Genomic DNA, 19,467 nt, shown 5'->3' on the forward strand with positions numbered 1-19,467 from the left:
TAGTGATTAGTTTGTCAGACTAGGACCTGGGAAAGACCTGGGTTCAAATCCTCCCACTCGGCCTCGAAGCTCCCTGGGTGTGGCATTAGAGGCCAGTCCATAGAAGCCAACTCCTAGGGGTCGAGGTCCCTTTCCCCATCCCCTAATAAAATATTGGAGGGGGACAGTTCCCCCTCCCCCAGCTGATGGGCATTGCTACTCAAGTGATTTCTTGTGATCGATTATGCGAGAAGGGGCTTACCTGCCCTCTCACAATATTTCATACAAGTTGCCCCCCCCCCAGCCAGTCACTGCTTGTCACCCTAGCCTACCTCACAGGGTTATCGTTGGGATTAGATTGCGCCACTCTGGACGCTACGTGGATGTCACATTGAGCTCCTCTGAGGAAAAGAGAGGATATAAATGCAATTAATGAATGAATAAATAACATCCGGCCAGGGAGTTGTGTTGGAATGTGTGCCCCTCCTTCTCTTTCGTTCCCTTTTTCATGCACCCATTTGCTCCACGCAGAATAATAGAAGAACATAAGAACGTGGGGCAGTTGCCTTTTGCCAAGTCAGAGACTCATGGTCTATAGAGCTCGGAATTGTCTACACTGACTGGCAGCATCTCCTCATGAGTCTTCTCCCAGCCCTGCTTGCTGGAGATGTCCCTGGGGACTAAGCCTGGGACCTTCTGAACTATAGCCCTTCTCCGCCCCTCACGGCGACCCCTGGTGGATAAAGCCACATGAAGGCCAGTCACAAGGCATCAAAGGGTGTAGAGGGTGCTTCTGAGCATGTACAAAGTACACCCCCACATACAGCAAAACCCTATCTCCACCCGCTTATCACACAGCTCACCCATGAGCATGCCTGAGTCTATATGTGCAACTGGAGAGGGTGAGGGGTTTGTAGAAAAACAGTCACCCTTAACCAAATTTGAAAATTGCAATGGATAGAGAGGGGGGGAAGGATTAGATTCTAAATTATACTCTCTATTGCTTCATGTAGGTTATCAATGGATATATGGAACCTCTTAAAAAGATATGGCACACAAATGATTCCCAAGGATGGGAATAAAATTTGGGAATTGCAGCCCTTAAAATCTGCTTCCAGATTTCTTTGGGGAAACACCTTGAAATTATTGCACAGATGGGAGAGCAGGACCTGGTCACTCGCGCATGCGCCTGGCAGGGACCTGGCCTTGTCGTGAGCAGCAGAGCTTCCAGCCATGGGGCTCACGTCGGACTCCCGAGAAGGGCACGGAGGCTGCATCGCCTGCTGTCACTTACTCCAAAGTAAGTGTGTGTGAACTTACCTGGGACTAGTTGGCCCGATCTGACTCAATGCACTTACTTCTGAGTAGACATTTAGGGGATTGCTCTGAACGCCTCCATTAAGGGGGTGAAATGTTCCATGTGCATGTTGTGCTCGGTCCTCAGCACCAACAAGGAGAGGGAGCTTTCTTGTAGGAAAATTGCCAGGAAAGTGTTATTATTATACCTGTTGCTTGAGAGAGGCAGAGTTTTCCCGAACTGTCAGCATGGCAAGGAGGCAAGGTGCGCGCCAAATGGGTGGCAGACACGTGTATGCCTGCGCGTGTGTGAATGTGAAGTTGCGTGCAGTGGGCAAGAGATGAGACCTGCAGCCAGGGAGAAAGTGTGGTTCCCACAGGCTGGAAGGGCTGTGTGTTTTCTCATGGGAAGCGTGCAAGGCAGGGAAGAGGCGCTTGCCTTCCGAGGATGCAGCAGGACATGATACAAAAGCGAGCGCGCAAAAGGCGTGAGCCACCCATGCACGGCAGGCACAGATGGCAGCAGCGGCTCCCTCCGAAAGGGAGGTGCAGGGATTCGTTTTCTGAGGGTATAGGCAGCAAGGAGCAAAAGACAGCTCATGAGCGTGCAAAGGGAAGGCAGTGTGGTGTTGTGGTTAGAGAGCTGGCCTAAGACCTGGGAGGCTGAACGTGTGGGCCGACCTAATCTTACTCAGAGCAGACCCCTAGACATTACTGGACACAGAGATAGTTTGGTGTAGTGGTTAGACTGTCAGACTGAGACCTGGGAGAGACCAGGGTTCAAATCCCACCAGGAAGCTCCTCTCCACAGGGGGTTCGACTAGATGACCCTCGAGACCCCTTTCAACCCTGCAATTCTATGATTCTTTGAGAACAGGAGAAGAACTTTTCCCTACCCGCTTTTTCAATGCCATCCATATTTTTTAAAAAAATACATACATATATATGTGTACACACACACACACACACACACACACACACACACATATATCAGTTCCAACAGTCATACAACATATCTTCTCATCTTATACAATATTTTAGACTTCCGTCAACGCCTCTGATGATTTTCCATTCTTTATCACTTATTCTGCATTTCTTGATTTCTATATTACATTTAATTATCCTTAACTAATAATGCTTTTCATAGTCTTTCTTGCAGTATTTAAAACTATCCACCTTACCAAACTTCTTGCAGTCCTACTAGCGTAATCTGTTCATCACAATTACTTTTCAAATAGTTCATATATTTACTCCAGTCTTCTACGAATCTCTGATCCTGCAGGTTTCGAATCCTTCCTGATAATTTACCTAATTCTGCAGAGTCCATCAACTTCATCCTCCATTCTTCTTTCATCGGTAGTTCTTCTTGCTTCCATTTTTGTGCCAATAATATTCTTGCTGCAGTCGTTGCATATAAAAACACCTTACAATCCTGTCTATTAATATCATCTCCTACAATGCCAAGTAAAAATGCTTCTGGTTTCTTAATAAATGTATATTTCAACATCTTTTTCATCTCATTGTATATCATTTCCCAGAAGCTTTTCACTTTTTTACATTCCCACTACATGTGATAAAAAGTTCCTTCCTTTGCTTTACATTTCCAACATTTATTACTTATTTTATGCATTTTAGCTAATTTTACCGGGGTGATATACCACCTATACATCATTTTCATCACATTTTCTTTCAAAGCATTGCATGCAGTAAATTTTAATCCTTCCTTCCACAGTTTTTCCAATCTTTTAACTGTATATTATACCCAAAATCTTTGGCCCAGTGTATCATAACCAACTTTATCTCTTCATCTTTCAAATGCCATTCAAGCAGCAATTTATACATTTTAGACAAAATTTTATATTTATTATTCAATATTTCAATTTCAAATTTCGATTTGTTATCATCAAATACTTTTCCCCTCAAATCCTGTTTAAACATTTCATTGACTTGGCGATAGTGCCGCCAATCATTTATATATTCTTTAACCTCTTCATAAGGTTTCATTTTCCATTTATTACCCTCTTTTTGTATTAATTTTTCACATGTAACCCAATTTTTGCTCATATTTATCTTCTTCACACTCATCACTTCTAATGGAGATAGCCACTGCGGTGTCGTATGTTCTAATAGGTTTTTATACCTATCCCATATTTCAAAGAGAGCTCTTCGGAATATATGGTTTCCAAATCCTTTATGGACTTTTGTCTTATTATACCATAAACATGCTTGCCAACTGTCAGGGGCTCGGGAGCAGGAGCACAAGGGAGAGAGGAAATGGAGAGCGAAGGGGAAGAATCCGAGGGTAGCGTAGGGGAGTATGACAGTGACCCGAGAGATTCCATGAGCTTCTCCAGCGAATCAGAAGATTCCCAGAAGGGGGCGCCGATGGTCAGGGCAAGGGGGGTCCCAGGGGGGACGCACCAGAAACAAGGAGCCAGCGGGGAACCCCAAAGCAGCAGCGGGGGATCAGGACCAGTCTCCCCACCAGAGCGTAGTGGGGGGAAAGAGTCACATGTGTCAGGACCAGCGTCTCCTCCAGCGGGGAGAGAAGATGAGTCAGGGCTGACCACGCCTCCATCGGAGAGTGGGGGAACGGAGGGAAGGTCAGTTGCAGCTAGCCTCCCCGAAGGGGGAAGCAGTGACAGCAGCAGTGAAACGGTCAGGAGGAAAGTTGCTGGCTGGGCGCGCGCGCCAAGTTCAAATGTACAGGCGCGAGGGACAGCAGGAGACCCGGATTGGGAACCAGCTCCTAAAGCCCGCCGGAGGGAGGGGGAAGGCTCAGGGGATTCAGCGTCAGAAGAGTCTAGAAAGGGCGAGACCCCGACGGACAGGCGGAACCAGAGGCGGAAAGAGCAGAGGAAGAGGTGGAGTAAGGCTAGAGTCTTAAACTGGTGTCTGGGGGGAGGAGACTCAGACGGAGCTTCAGCGGTCTGAAGTTTGAGACGTAGAGCTGCACGCTGCGGCTCTGGAAGTGAAACTGAACTTCAATAAAGACTTCCGTACTTAACAACAAGCAGCGTTGGTCCTTTGTGAGCTGGGACCTCGGGCAGCTCTGACACCAACGAAATCTATTCTCATAACCTTCCAAATCCAGCAAATCTGTATTTTCTAACAACATCCATTCCTTCAACCAACAGAGGCAGGACGCTTCATAATACTGTTTCAAGTCTGGCAGGGTGAAGCCCCCTCTTTCTTTAGCATCTGTTAATAACATATATTGAATTCTTGGTTTCTTCCCCTGCCAGATATATCTTGAAACCGCCTTTTGCCATCTTTTAAAGATTGCTGCCCCCTTGATTATTGGAATTGATTGAAACAAAAGTAACATCTTTGGTAGCACATTCATTTTAATAGCTGAAATCCTTCCCCAAAATGATAATCTCATCCTTCTCCATATTTCTAGATCTCTTTTTATTCCATTCCACACTTGTATATAATTGTTCTGAAAGAGGTCTATATTCTTTGACGTTAACCAAATTCCTAAATATTTACCGTATTTTTCGCTCTATAAGACGCACCAGACCACAAGACGCACCTAGTTTTTGGAGGAGGAAAACAAGAAAAAAAATATTCTGAATCTCAGAACCCAGAACAGCAAGAGGGATCGCTGCGCAGTGAAAACAGTGGTCCCTCTTGCTGTTCTGGCTTCTGGGATAGCTGTGCAGCCTGCATTTGCTCCATAAGACGCACACACATTTCCCCTTATGTTTTAGGAGGGAAAAAGTGAGTCTTATAGAGCAAAAAATACGGTAACTTTTTTAGCAACTTCAATACCAATCTGTTGCTGCAACATGTCCACCAAGTCCTGTTTCATATTTTTAACTATCATTTTAGTCTTTTTGTTCAGTTTAAAACCTGCTACATGTTCAAATTGTTCTATCTCTTCTAATACTTCCTTGGCACTAATTAGTGGTTCTTCCATTGTTTCCCCCCCATTTTTTTTTTATTGATTTTCTACATTTATCACAGAAATAATATAACAAAACACACAACAAAGAAAAACACATTATAGTGGTACCTCGGGTTCCATACGCTTCAGGTTACAGACTCTCCTTCCACTGTGGTTTTATTTATTGTATTCTGTTCTTTTCTTTTTTTGATCTGCCAAGCCAGCCACTTTCCTGATCTATTAACATGTTCAAAATTCTTTTGTCTCATTCTTTTTATATTCCATTCTACTTCTCGGTTTATTATCATTGCAAACTGGCTTTGTAGCATTTTCATATTCTGATTTATTTTAACATCATTTGGTTTTTTAATTAATTTCTTCTCATTTTCCATTATCTGATTTGATATTTCTTTCTTTCCTTTTTCTCTAAATTTATTCCTGATGCTGTTTTGTTGTATGAAGAAACCTCACATCACCGCTTTGCTAGCGTCCCACACCACATTCATTTTGGTTTCTTTATTACAATTATTAACAAAATATTCCATTAGCATCTTCTGTGCCTTCTCATTTACTTTTTGATCGTCCAATAAATTTTCATTTAATCTCCATAAAAAAGTCTTTCCCTCTTTTTCTTTTATCTCACACTTTATTGCATTATGGTCCGAAAGTATCTTTGGTGGTATTTCAATTTTTGTAACTCTTGGTGTTAATTCGCTGGTTATCCATACATTATCAGTTCTTGACATGGATTGATTTGGCTCCAAAAAATAAGTGAATTGTTTTTCTAATGGGTGTCTCAGTCTCCAAACATCTACCAAATTACAGTTCTCAATCATGGAAAAGAATGACTTAGGTAATTTTCCTTCTTTCAATTTTTCTCTCCTCCTTGATTTATCCATTTCCATTGAGACCACTCCATTCATATCTCCCATTATTATAATCTTCGGATCCAAAAATTCAAATAGTTTTTCTTCCAAATCTTTATAAAATTCAGTCTTACTGCCATTTGGTGTGTAAACTCCGACAATTATCAGTTTTTCGCCTTGCCATGAGTCATGGAATTGGAGGCAGAGAAGGAGGAGAGGGGGGAGAGAATGGGCACTTACAGAGATCCTGTGCCTTTAATTAGCAGTTGCTCTTCTTCAGACGAGGAAGGAGACAAAGGGCTGTCGGGAGAGAATGAATCTGAGAGGGGAGGGCCATTTCCGGGACCCAGCCACTCTCAGAGCAGAGGTAGAAGGGGGGCTGGGCTTAGGAGGTGGATCTGCTGGGGGAAGAAGCGGAAAGAGCCATTCGAGGTGTCAGGGAACTGTCATCTGAGACGAAGGAGGTGAAAGGGCTCATGGAGGGTGAGAGAGACCACTCAGCGGAGGAGGGGACCAGCAGGGGGAGAAGTGGAGTTACAAGGGAAAGTGAGTCGGAGGGAGAGCTCAGAGATACTTCAAGCGGGAACAGTGGAGAGGTTTCAGGACCTCCCGTAGGCACACCCACTCCTCGGCGGAAACTGTCACGCCGAGAGTCCAGAAGACGCGTTTCCGTCAAGGAGCTTTTATGCTGGAAGAAATTCCGTAAACGCCCACTGTCCGATGCAACGAGCGATTGATGGAGCCATGCTTAAGGAGCTCCATCACAGACAGAGGTTTGGGAACTTAGCCAAGCTCTGAGGGATCAGGATTTTACGCACAAGCAGCTCACCATCCCATCACAGCAATCGGACAGTCCCTGAAAGCAGCTTGTGCAGAGAGGCATCATGAGCAACCCAGCTGGAGCCGGAGGAGCAGCGGGAGCTGGAGAAGGTCCAACTCTGGAAGAAAGGTGCAGAGTTTTGGAACTCCAGCTAGCAATGCAAACGGCGAGGCTAGAAGAAAGGAGGGCGCAGGATGCAGAAAAGGCAAAAGGCGCTACATTAGCAAGAAAGATGCCAGGAATGGTGCAGAAGTTTGGGGGGGACCCCAGGAACTACCAAGCCTTTAGGACAGAGATGCAGTATGCTCTTGAACTGCAGTTTAACGACTTTCCCGATGAGGCATCGCGAGTGGCGTTTGTGATTGGCCATCTCGAAGGAGGGGCGAGAGACTGGGTCCGGCCCCTGATGGCAGGGAATAGTGACATGCTGAAGGACGCGAGGAAGTTTTTTCGCGCCATGGATTTGATGTTTTCCAGCGAGATTGAACAGGGACTGGTGCGCAGACAATTGATGGCTTGCAAACAGGGGAGCCGATCGGTTCGTGAGTACTGGACTGAGTTTACAATGTTGATACATAAATTGGGCTGGGACCTATCGGCGGAACCCATTCAAATGCTCTTTGAAGAGGGGCTTTCTTCGGCGGTGAAAGACGAACTTTCCCGGGCGCCCAGGGCGGAGTCTATGGACCAGCTGACCAAATCAGCGTTGACCATTGGAGCGCGCCAGGAGGCAAGAGCCTTGGAGAAGCGGGAGGGGAAAGGAGAGCGTTGGAGGGATTTCCGCATTCCAGAGATTCCAGAACCCAGTTTCCCGCCCGGAGAGCCGATGGAAGTTGGAACAGCGCGCGCGCGCGCAGTTTCAAATCCCAGTGAAGGGAGGAAGAAGGAGGGAAAGAGCGCCAAGAAATGTTACCTCTGCCAGCAGCCAGGTCACTTTGCCAGAGTCTGCCCACAAAGAAAGGAATGGCAAGGGATGGCGGGAGCTGTTGGGGGGAAGGAGGAGGAGGTCCAGGAGCCAGTAAAAGCCAGCGCCTGTCTGCCGCTGTCAGGGCACTGCAGACAGGCCAAGGAGCAGTAAAAGTGCCCACTCCGGAACCTCCAAGACCAGCTCTAGTAATAGAGGTGCTGCTAGAGCTGGCAAATGGATACCCACTAAAGACCAAGGCGCTGTTGGACTCAGGCAGCTCCTGTAATTTTATGAGCAAGGAGTTTGCAGCTGAACACCAGATACAGACACTCCCTTTAAGCAACCCCCTGCAGGTCACCACGATCGATGGGAGGGAGCTGTTGGGGGGAGAAGTTAGCCTACAGACCGTCCCAATGGTTATGAGGGTGGCAAGGCACACTGAAAGGATAGCATTCAATGTAGCCACCCTGGGAGGGGCGCCAGTCATTTTGGGAATGAGCTGGCTAGCGTTGCATGACCCGCTAGTGGGCTGGCATCAGAGAGTGGTCTCCTTTGGGTCAGCACATTGCCTGGAACACTGCAAAGAGGGAAAGGTGCCAGAAGGGGCAAAAGCCTCTCTAGCAGGGATGGAAGTGGCGGACAAAGGGAAGGTGCCCAAACAATACGCTGACCTGAGCAAGGTCTTCAGCGAAAGGGAAGCAGATAAACTACCACCGCATAGAGACTTTGACTGCCAAATTAACCTGGTCCCTGGGGCCCAGCTCCCCGTGGGCAAGCTGTACGCCATGTCAGACAGGGAAATGCAGGAGTTGAGGGAGTTTATTGACAAAAACCTGAAGAGAGGTTTCATCAGAGAGTCCAGAGCGGTGGGGGGCAGCCCAGTGTTTTTTGTGGACAAAAAAAACACGGATAAACCGAGATTGATCGTGGACTACCGGCGGCTGAATGCCGTGTCAGAACCAGTGACTTTCCCCATGCCCAGAATTGATGACATTTTGACCAGGGTGAGGAAGGGAAAGATATTCACGAAACTGGACCTGAGAGGAGCGTACAACCTGATACGAATAAAGAAGGGGGATGAATGGAAGACAACGATGTTCACCCCCCTAGGGGCTTTCGAATATCTCGTTATGCCCTTTGGATTACAAGCAGGCTCCGCCTGTTTTCAATCGTTCATGAACCATGTACTGGGACCTTTGCTCTACAAGAATTGCGTGGCCTTTCTCGATGACGTGCTGATATATTCAGAGAATGAGGAGCAGCATGTAAAGGATGTCAGGGAAGTGCTGAGCCAGCTGCAAGCAAACCAGTTGTGGGTGAAATTGGAGAAGTGTCAGTTCCACGCCAAGGAGGTGGAATTCCTGGGGTACCGCCTATCAGACAAGGGATTAGCCATGGATCCAAGCAAGGTACAGGCGGTGCTGGAATGGAAGACACCAAAAACGAAAAAAGATGTGCAAAGGTTCTTAGGGTTTGGGAACTTTTACCGTAAATTCATCAAGAACTTTGCCCACTTAACGGCTCCCATCACGGACTGTCTGAGCAGCAAGAAGAAATTCGTTTGGACGGCGGAGGCGGAGCACGCTTTTGAGGAATTGAAAAAGGCATTCGCTTCGGAAGAACAGCTCCTGCATGTGGATTTACAAAAACCCATGAGAGTGGAAACTGATGCCTCAGACCGCGCGGTGGGGGCGGTGTTGCTTCAGCCAGGGAGCAATAAGTCGGAATGGAGACCGTGTGCCTTCTTTTCGCGTAAGCTGAACAAATCCGAGAGGAACTACACGGTATATGACCGAGAACTACTCGCCATTCACGAAGCGTTCCGGAGATGGAGACACTTACTAATTGGTGCACAGCATAAGGTACAAGTATGTACGGACCACAAGAATTTGGAGTATTGGAGAACGGCACGAGTGCTCAACCAACGACAAGTGAGATGGGCCCAGGAGTTCTCCAAATTCCATTTTGAAATCTGCTATGTGCCAGGTCCAGAAAACATCAGAGCGGACGCTCTCTCTCGCAAACCTGAATATTTGGAGGGGGAGGGAGCGCCAGAAGAGAGACATATTATCCCAGAGGACCACTGGGTGTGTGGGGCGGCCTGGGTGGGGCAAAGAGAACTGGTAGAGGGAACGGTAAATGATGAGTACGCCCAGGATAAGCTCAGAGGTTTAAGGGGAGAGGGAGAAGACCCCGGAGGTTTTGAAGAAAGAAACGGGGCATTGTATTACAAAGGGGCGCTATATATACCTGAAGGGGAATTGAGGGGGAGAGTACTCAAACAGCTGCACGACAATCCCACAGCGGGGCATTTTGGGCAACACAAGACCATGTGGTTGGTGACCAGGGAGTTTTGGTGGCCCAAGGTGAGGGAGGATGTACGGGAGTATGTGAGAAGGTGTGACCAATGCCAGAGAGCCAAAGGAGAAAGGCGGGCGCCAGCGGGGTATTTAGAACCGTTACCCACACCAGAACGACCGTGGGAGGCGGTGTCGATAGATTTTATGACTGATCTGCCCAAATCCCAGGGGAAAACCGCCATACTAGTCGTAGTAGACCAGTTAACTAAGATGGGTCACTTTGTAGCTTGCTCACATGCAGTCACGGCGGAAGAGACAGCAAAATTGTTTGTAGAACATATTTTTAGGCTGCATGGCGCCCCCTTGAGGCTGGTTTCCGACAGAGGGAAACAGTTCACGTCCAGATTCTGGAGGAAGCTTATGAGCTTGTTGCACGTAGAGGTCAACTTTTCGACTGCCAGGCACCCTGAGACCAATGGGCAGGCGGAGAGGGCAAACGGTATCCTTCAACAATACCTGAGGTGTTATGTCAATGACAGAGAAAACGATTGGGTCGAAAAGTTGGCACTAGCGGAATTTGCTTACAATAATGCAGAGAATGTGTCCACCGGGATGAGCCCCTTTATGGCTAATTATGGGTGCCACCCCAGGGCGTTTCCAGGGGAAGGAGGAGAGAGATGGAGTGTTCCGGCCGCTGAACTTTTTGTAGAAGAAATGGAAGCGATCCATCGTCAACTCCAACACAACTTAGAAAGGGCCAAAGAAGAATATAAGAGGCAGGCAGACAAGAGCAGAAGGGAAGGTGAAACAATTAGGGTGGGGAGTCGGGTCTGGCTATCAACCCAAGGGTTGCCGTTCAAGGGTAGTTGCAAGAAATTGAGACCCAAAAGATTGGGACCATTTGAGGTCATCCAACAGGTCAACCCAGTGGCTTTCAGACTCCGGTTACCGAACCACATGAAACTGCACCCAGTATTCCACAGGTCATTACTGTCACCATACAGGGGGGAAGGTGAAGGGGTATCCACACGGGGGCCAGCCATAGAAAAAAGGGAAAGCCGCAACTATGTGGCAGAAATCATCGACTCCAGGTGGAAGGGTAATCAGGTGGAGTATTTGGTCGCGTGGGAAGGGGAACCGGAGTCGGAAAACACCTGGGTGAAGGCAGAGGAGGTCCATGACGAGGTCTTGATCGAAACGTTCCACCAAAGGTTCCCCAGGAAACCTCAACCAGTAGCGAGGTTCCGGAGGGAGTACTTTGGCACCACCGACGATGAGGAGGAACTGGAGGGATTCAGGGAATCGGAGTTGGAAGAGGGTACAGACTCCGAGGAGGAGGAGTACTTGGAAACCGGGAACAGCAAAAGGTGGAGGGAAGTGTTCGAAACTTCGGAAGATGAGGGAGGTTCCTTCAGGGGTTTTGCTCCCTCGCCTCCCGCAGAGGAGGGGAGGGAAGGGGGTGAAGGGGGCCCTAGAGGGGAGGTGGATGTCAGGGAACTGTCATCTGAGACGAAGGAGGTGAAAGGGCTCATGGAGGGTGAGAGAGACCACTCAGCGGAGGAGGGGACCAGCAGGGGGAGAAGTGGAGTTACAAGGGAAAGTGAGTCGGAGGGAGAGCTCAGAGATACTTCAAGCGGGAACAGTGGAGAGGTTTCAGGACCTCCCGTAGGCACACCCACTCCTCGGCGGAAACTGTCACGCCGAGAGTCCAGAAGACGCGTTTCCGTCAAGGAGCTTTTATGCTGGAAGAAATTCCGTAAACGCCCACTGTCCGATGCAACGAGCGATTGATGGAGCCATGCTTAAGGAGCTCCATCACAGACAGAGGTTTGGGAACTTAGCCAAGCTCTGAGGGATCAGGATTTTACGCACAAGCAGCTCACCATCCCATCACACGAGGCAACTGACTGATCATGATGGTGTCGTTCTTTGAACTCTTGTAAATACTTTGAAGCTGCCAATAAATCTCTATATATATGGCTGGATTCCCGGATTCTTATCTCAGCTAGCATTCACACCACATTCTCTAACAGCTTGCCTCGAATCACATGCTGAATGCTAGTGGAAAGAAGAAGATAAGAAAGATGGAACAAGAGCTGGCTGACCTGTGAAGACGCAATGCCGGACTGGAGTCCAGGGCATCGGAACTGCAGATTCGACTGGAGGAAGCCAGGGCACATCAAGGAAAAGCCACAGGTGGGCTGCTGGGAAGGAGCATGCCTGCGTTAGTGGGGAAATTTCATGGGGATCCACAAGAATATTTGGGATTTAAAATGGAGATGAAGTATGTACTTGAACTGGAGGGGGCTGAGTTTGCTAACGATGCTCAAAGGGTGGCCTTCCTAATTAGCCATTTATCGGGCCCGGCCAAAGATTGGGTCAGGCCACTGATAGCAGCAAATAATGAAGCGCTGCGGAATTTGGCAAAGTTCTGGGAGGTAATGGACATCATGTTTTCACATGAAAGCCAAGTAGATATGACTCAGCAGGAGCTCCTGGCTTTGAAACAAGGGAACTTGACTGTACGTAGTTACTGGTCACAGTTCGCCATGCTTGTTCACAAATTGGGATGGGAGTTGAATTCAGAGCCTGTGCAGGCTATGTTCAAAGCTGGGCTGAACTCTGAAGTGAAAGATGAGCTTGCCACGGGGCCCCATCCCAAAGATATGGACACGCTAGCGAAGGCTGCCTTATCGGTGGGTTTGAGGCAGGAAGCCCAGCTATTGGAGAGAAAGCAGAGCAGAGGCCGGCGTTTCCATGGTGACCACATTCTTGAGATGCCGGCAGCGGCCACTGAAGGTCAACAGCAGCCAGAGCCCATGGAAATTGACTCAGCCCGCGCGCAGGAACGTTCAAAAGCCCAACGGCTGAGCAGTAAAGAGAGAAAGGACTGGCAGGTGGCCAAGAAATGTTTTTTATGCCAGAAGCCAGGACACTTTGCCAGAGTGTGTCCGGAGCGTCGTAACTGGCAGGGAATGGCGGGGGCTACTCCACAGGGAGAAGAGGAGGTACCCCAGGTTCAGGGAAACGGGAGGGCCTGGCTGGTGGTGAACCGGGGCAACAGCCAGGCGGCAGCAGCTGCGAAAGGCCCCGGCCAGGACACCCCAAACCAAACATAGTGTTGGGGGTGGTGCTGGAACTCCCGAACGGCCACGCGATGGAGGTCCATGCGTAAGTGGACTCAGGAGCGAGTGCCAATTTCTTCAGCAGGGAGTTTGCTGCGCAGCACCAACTGCACCTGCGGCCTTTGGATTTTCCGCTGCAAGTGACCACTATTGCTGGAAGGGAACTATTGGAAGGGGAAGTGACCCATCAGACCCCTCCCATGAGGATGCGGATTTCCACACACTCCAAGACCATCGCTTTCCATGTAGCCACGTTGGCGGGCCCGCCCATTATTCTGGGCATGAGCTGGTTGGCCTTGCACGATCCGGTGGTTTCCTGGCATCAGCGGTCCCTGACGTTTGGGTCAGCGCACTGCATGGAGAACTGCCTGGGCATAGAGAGACCTCGAGTGTCGGAGGCCAAGATGGCGGCAATGTGCAAAGGAGGCAAGGGCAGAATCCCTCCGCAATACCGGGACTTACAGGAAGTGTTCAGCGAGAGAGAGGCTGACACATTACCTCTGCACCGGCCATACGATTGCCAGATCAATCTGATCCCGGGGGCCAAACTGCCGGTGGGGAAGCAGCATTCCATGTCTGAGCAAGAGATGCAGGACTTGAAGGACTTTATCGACAAAAACTTAAAAAGGGGATTCATCAGGGAATCCAAGGCGGCAGGTGGGAGCCCGGTGTTCTTTGTGGAGAAGAAGTCAATGAGCGAGAAGAGACTTGTAGTTGACTTTCGCATTTTGAACTCCCTGACGGAACCCGTGGCCTTCCCCATGCCGAGAATTGACAACGTTTTGGCAAGAGTGCGGAAAGGAAAAATTTTCACTAAGCTGGACCTCCGGGGGACGTACAACCTCATCAGAGTGCGAGAGGACGGTGAGTGGAAGACCACCATGTTCACCCCGTTGGGGGGGGGGGCGTTTGAATATCTAGTTATGCCTTTCGGCTTGCAGTGTGGGAGCCCGTGCTTTCAGGTTTTCATGCACCACGTGCTGGGGCCGTTGCTGTATCGTAATTGTGTTTGTTTCCTGGATGATGTACTGGTGTTCTCTGACAATGAAGAGCAGCATGTAAAGGATGTGCGTCAAGTCCTGAGCAAGCTAAAGGAGCATTGTCTGTGGGTGAAGCTGGAGGAGTGCCAGTTCCACGCGACAGAGGTCGAGTTCCTAGGCTACCGGTTGTCTGATAAGGGCCTGGCCATGGATCCAGAGAAAGTGAAGGCTGTGCTTGAATGGGAGAGCCCTAAGACCAGGAAGGATGTTCAGCGATTCCTGGGCTTCAGCAACTTCTACAGGAAATTCATCAAAAACTTTGCGAAGTTGACGGCGCCCATAACGGACTGTCTTAGTGGTAAGAAAAAGTTTCTGTGGACGGAAGCGGCGCAAGAGGGTTTTGTGAGACTTAAGAAGGTTTTTGCTTCCGAGGAGCAACTACTGCACGTCAACCCCGATCAACCGCTGCGGGTGGAAACGGATGTGTCAGATCGGGCCATCGGGGCTGTTCTGCTGCAGCAAGATGAAAAGGGGGAGTGGCGGCCGTGTGCCTTTTTCTCCCGGAAGCTGAAGAAGTCGGAGCTAAACTACAGTATTAACGACAAAGAATTGCTTGCGATTGTGGCTGCGTTCAAACAATGGATAATATTAATAATAATGATGATGATAATAATAATAATTTTTTATTTGTACCCCGCCTATCTGGCTGGGTTTCCCCAGCCACTCTGGGCGGCTTCCAACAAAGATGAAAAATACACTAAAATGTCACATATTAAAAACTTCCCTGAACAGGGCTGCCTTCAGATGTCTTCTGAATGTCAGGTAGTTGTTTATCGCCTTGACATCTGATGGGAGGGCGTTCCACAGGGCGGGCGCCACTACCGAGAAGGCCCTCTGCCTGGTTCCCTGTAACTTGGCCTCTCGCAGTGACGGAACTGCCAGAAGGCCCTCGGCGCTGGATCTCAGTGTCCGGGCAGAACGATGAGGGAGGAGACGCTCCTTCAGATATACTGGACCGAGGCCGTTTAGGGCTTTAAAGGTCAGCACCAACACTTTGAATTGTGCTCGGAAACGTACTGGGAGCCAAAGTAGGTCTTTCAAGACCGGTGTTGTATGGTCTCGGCGGCCGCTCCCAGTCACCAGTCTAGCTGCCGCATTCTGGATTAGTTGTAGTTTTCGGGTCACCTTCAAAGGTAGCCCCACGTAGAGCGCATTGCAGTAGTCCAAGCAGGAGATAACCAGAGCATGCACCACTCTGCCGAGACAGTCTGCAGGCAGATAGGGTCTCAGCCTACGTACCAGATGGAGCTGGTAAACAGCTGCCCTGGATACAGATTTGACCTGTGCCTCCATGGACAGCTGTGAGTCCAAAATGACTCCCAGGCTGCGCACCTGGTCCTTCAGGGGCACAGCTACCCCATTCAGGACCAGGGAATCCTCCACACCTGCCTGCCTCCTGTCCCCCAAAAACAGTACTTCTGTCTTGTCAGGATTCAACCTCAATCTGTTAGCCGCCATCCATCCTCCAACCGCCTCCAGGCACTCACACAGGACCTTCACCGCCTTCACTGGTTCTGATTTAAAAGAGAGGTAGAGCTGGGTATCATCCGCATACCGATGAACACCCAGCCCAAACCTCCTGATGATCTCTCCCAGTGGCTGCATGTAAATGTTGAAAAGCATGGGGGAGAGGACAGAACCCTGAGGCACCCCACAAGTGAGAGCCCAGGGGTCTGAACACTCATCCCCCCCCCACCACTTTCTGAACACGGCCCAGGAGGAAGGAGCGGAACCACTGTATGATAGTGCCCCCAGCTCCCAGCCCCTCAAGGCGGTCCAGATGGATGTTATGGTCGATGGTAACAAACGCCGCTGAGAGATCCAGCAGAACTAGGAAACAGCTCTCACCTTTGTCCCTAGCCCGCCAGAGATCATCAACCAGTGCGACCAAGGCAGTTTCAGTCCCATGATGAGGCCTGAATCCCGACTGGAAGGGATCCAAATGGTCCGCTTCTTCCAGGCGTGCCTGGAGTTGTTCAGCAACCACTCGCTCAATCACCTTGCCCAATAATGGAAGATTTGAGACTGGGCGATAGTTGGCCATTGTGGCCGCATCTAAAGATGGTTTTTTAAGAAGCGGTTTAATAACCGCCTCTTTCAGCAGGTCTGGGAAGGCTCCCTCCCAGAGGGAAGCATTCACCACCCCACGAAGCCCATCGCCCAGTCCTTCCCGGCTAGCTTTTATAAGCCAGGATGGGCAAGGATCAAGGAGAAAGGTGGTTGGCTTCACTCCTCCAAGCAGCCTGTCCACATCCTCGGAGTTAACAGATTGGAATTGATCCCACACAACTTGACTAGACAGGACTCTAGCACTCTCCCGCCCTGCCCCTGCTCCCACGGTGGAGTCTACTTCTTCCCGAATCTGAGTGATTTTATCTGCAAAAAACTTTGCAAAATCATTGCAGGAGATCATGTGGCCCATACTGGGCCCCGATGTCGCAGGTGGTTCCGTTAAATTGTGAACCACCTGAAAAAGTCTCCTGCTGCTGTTTTCTGCAGATGCAATAGAGGCGGTGAAGAAAGTCTTCTTCGCCATCGCTATCGCCACTTGGTACGCTCGACGTTGAGCTCTAACCTGTGTCCGGTCAGATTCAGAATGAGTTATCCGCCACCGGCACTCTAGCTGTCTCAACGATTGTTTCATTGCCCTCAGATCCGTGGAAAACCACGGGGCTGTCCGGGCTCCATGCAATCGGAGAGGGCACTTCGGAGCCAAACAGTCAATAGCCCTGGCTAACTCCACATTCCAGCGGGCCACCAGGAAATCGGCTGAAAGGCCATCAACATGGGATAAAGCATCCCCTACCTCTCTCTGGAAACCATTTGGATCCATTAAGTGGCGGGGGCGGACCATCCGAATCGGTCCCACCTCCCTGCAGAGGGGATGGGTCGCAGAGAAGTCCATTTGCACCAGGAAGTGATCTGACCATGGCACTTCTTTCGTTTCGCTTTTACTTAGTGTCAGATCACCAACATCCATAGAGGTAAACACCAGGTCCAAGGCATGTCCGCAGCTATGGGTTGGGCCAGACTTATTCAGGGACAGCCCCATGGAGGCCATGCTTTCCACGAAGTCCTGAGCGGCCCCTTGTAAGGTCGTGTCGGCATGGATGTTAAAATTCCCTAGGACAACCAAGCTAGGTGTCTTCAGGAGAACATCCACCACAACCTGAAGCAGCTCGGGCAGGGAATCCTTGGTGCAGCAGGGAGGTCGGTACCCTATTGCCCAACTTCCAGAACGTGCACTCAGAAAACTGGGTCTTCCCAATAGGACGCCTGGTGCAAACTAATGACTTCCTAAAAATCACTGCAACCCCCCCTCTCCGCCCACATGACCTGAGTTGCTATGCGTAAGAGAAACCTGGTGGACAAGCGGCGGCAAGGACAGGCCCATCTGCTTCATCCAACCAAGTCTCTGTTACACATGCCAGGTCAAGTCCTCCATCCATGATCAAGTCATGGATGGCAGTGGTCTTATGAATCATTGACCTGGTATTGTACAGCAGCACCTTCAGGTCATGTGGGTATCCCTTGCTGATTCTAGTATCCATCCGGTCAGGACCAGACCCAGAGGCAGGGATAGTCCTCAGACAATGACTAAACCTGCCTCCTCTGTAATGACACGGTCTGGTCTTAGCGTAACTCCTCCTCCTACCCTTGATCACTGAGATCGGTTGTCCCAGTGCATCCCCCCCTGTGGAACATGCCCCAGCCATTTTGTTGGCTGGGACCTACTCCCCGGCAGCCCTGACCCCTCCCCTAAAGAACAATATAACATCATAAAAAAAACAACAACCAATAAAACAATACAAACAAAAAACAGTAAAAATTACAAAAACGTAAAATCAAACAAATTCCCAGGCCCAATAAACATCCATCCCACCCCCACCCACCCCACATACAAAAAATTCAAAAGAAAAATTTTAAAACATTTTAAAAGCACTCTGCACCCCTCCAGCAGTAACAACAACTGTCCTAGTGAGGCCCGTCAGGCCCTGCCCTGGGCCAGGTGGTAAGTGGCAGGAAGGAGCAGGGCCCCCAGACACTCACGCAGGAGAGTCCTCCTGGGCAGCAGAGCGCAGCAGTCCCTGTGAGGCTTCAGGCCCCGCCCTGGGCCAGGTAGGTGGTAAGCGGCAAGAGCAGGGCCCTCAGACACTCACACAGGAGAGTCCTCCTGGGCAGCAGAGCGCAGCAGTCCTTATGAGGCTTCAGGCCCCGCCCCAGGCCAGATGGTGAGTGGCAGGAAGGAGCAGGGCCCCCAGACACTCACACAGGAGAGTCCTCCTGGGCAGCAGAGTGCAGCAGTCCCTGTGAGGCTTCAGGCCCCGCCCTGGGCCAGGTAGGTGGTAAGCGGCAGGAGCAGGGCCCTCAGACACTCACACAGGAGAGTCCTCCTGGGCAGCGGAGCGCAGCTAAGCACCAGATTCAGGTGTGCACGGATCACAAGAACCTGGAGTACTGGCGTACGGCACGGGTGCTGTGTCAGAGGCAGATACGCTGGGCGGAGTTTTTTGCCAATTTCAACTTTAAGATTCAGTACGTGCCAGGTGAGCAGAACGCGAGGGCGGATGCACTTTCTCGAAAACCAGAGTATCTGGCGGAGGAGGGACCTCCGGTTGCCAGATTAATGTTCCCCGAGAACAAGTGGACTTTTGGAGGGGGCATTGGTGAAGGACGAGGAACTGATGCAACTAATCAGAGACGATGCTTTTGCAAGGCGAAAGATGGACGAGCTGAGGGAAAAGGGGGGAGCTGAGGGGGGTTTCGAAGTGAAAGGGGGGCTTCTGTACTATCAGGGGGCATTGTATATTCCAGGGGAGACCCTGAGAGCCAGAGTCCTCAAGCAACTTCACGACAGCTCCACGGCAGGACATTTTGGGCAACATAAAACCATGCTGTTGGTTAACAGGGAATTTTGGTGGCCCAAGGTGAGGGAGGATGTAAGGGAATATGTAAGGGGGTGTGACACCTGCCAGAGGGCCAAAGGGGAGAGGGCTCATCACTGACCTGCCCAAGTCCAAGGGTAAGACAGCTGTTATGGTGGTGGTAGATCTCCTAACCAAGATGTGTCATTTCGTGGTGTGCTCACATGCGGTCACGGCGGAGGAAACGGCTAAGCTGTTCATAGAGCATGTGTTCAGATTACATGGGATACCTGCGAAAGTGGTTTCTGATAGGGGAACTCAGTTTACCTCATGTTTTTGGCGTAAGCTCATGAGTTTGCTGCAAGTTGTGGTGAGTTTCA

The 19,467-nt window shown here is 49.9% G+C and overlaps 1 long non-coding RNA gene across 1 annotated transcript in view; it reads left to right on the plus strand.

The window, feature by feature from the left end:
* LOC310753875 overlaps positions 1–17,557 on the plus strand; it is a 414,572-nt gene extending 397,015 nt beyond the window's left edge. The window contains exon 3 of the long non-coding RNA XR_014543479.1: positions 17,494–17,557. This is a non-coding gene — a long non-coding RNA (uncharacterized lncRNA). The remainder of the gene's footprint in view (positions 1–17,493) is intronic.
* The last annotated feature ends 1,910 nt before the right edge of the window (positions 17,558–19,467 follow it).

Source organism: Podarcis filfolensis, assembly GCF_964270895.1.
Source record: "Podarcis filfolensis genome assembly, chromosome: W".
Lineage (NCBI taxonomy): Eukaryota > Metazoa > Chordata > Lepidosauria > Squamata > Lacertidae > Podarcis > Podarcis filfolensis.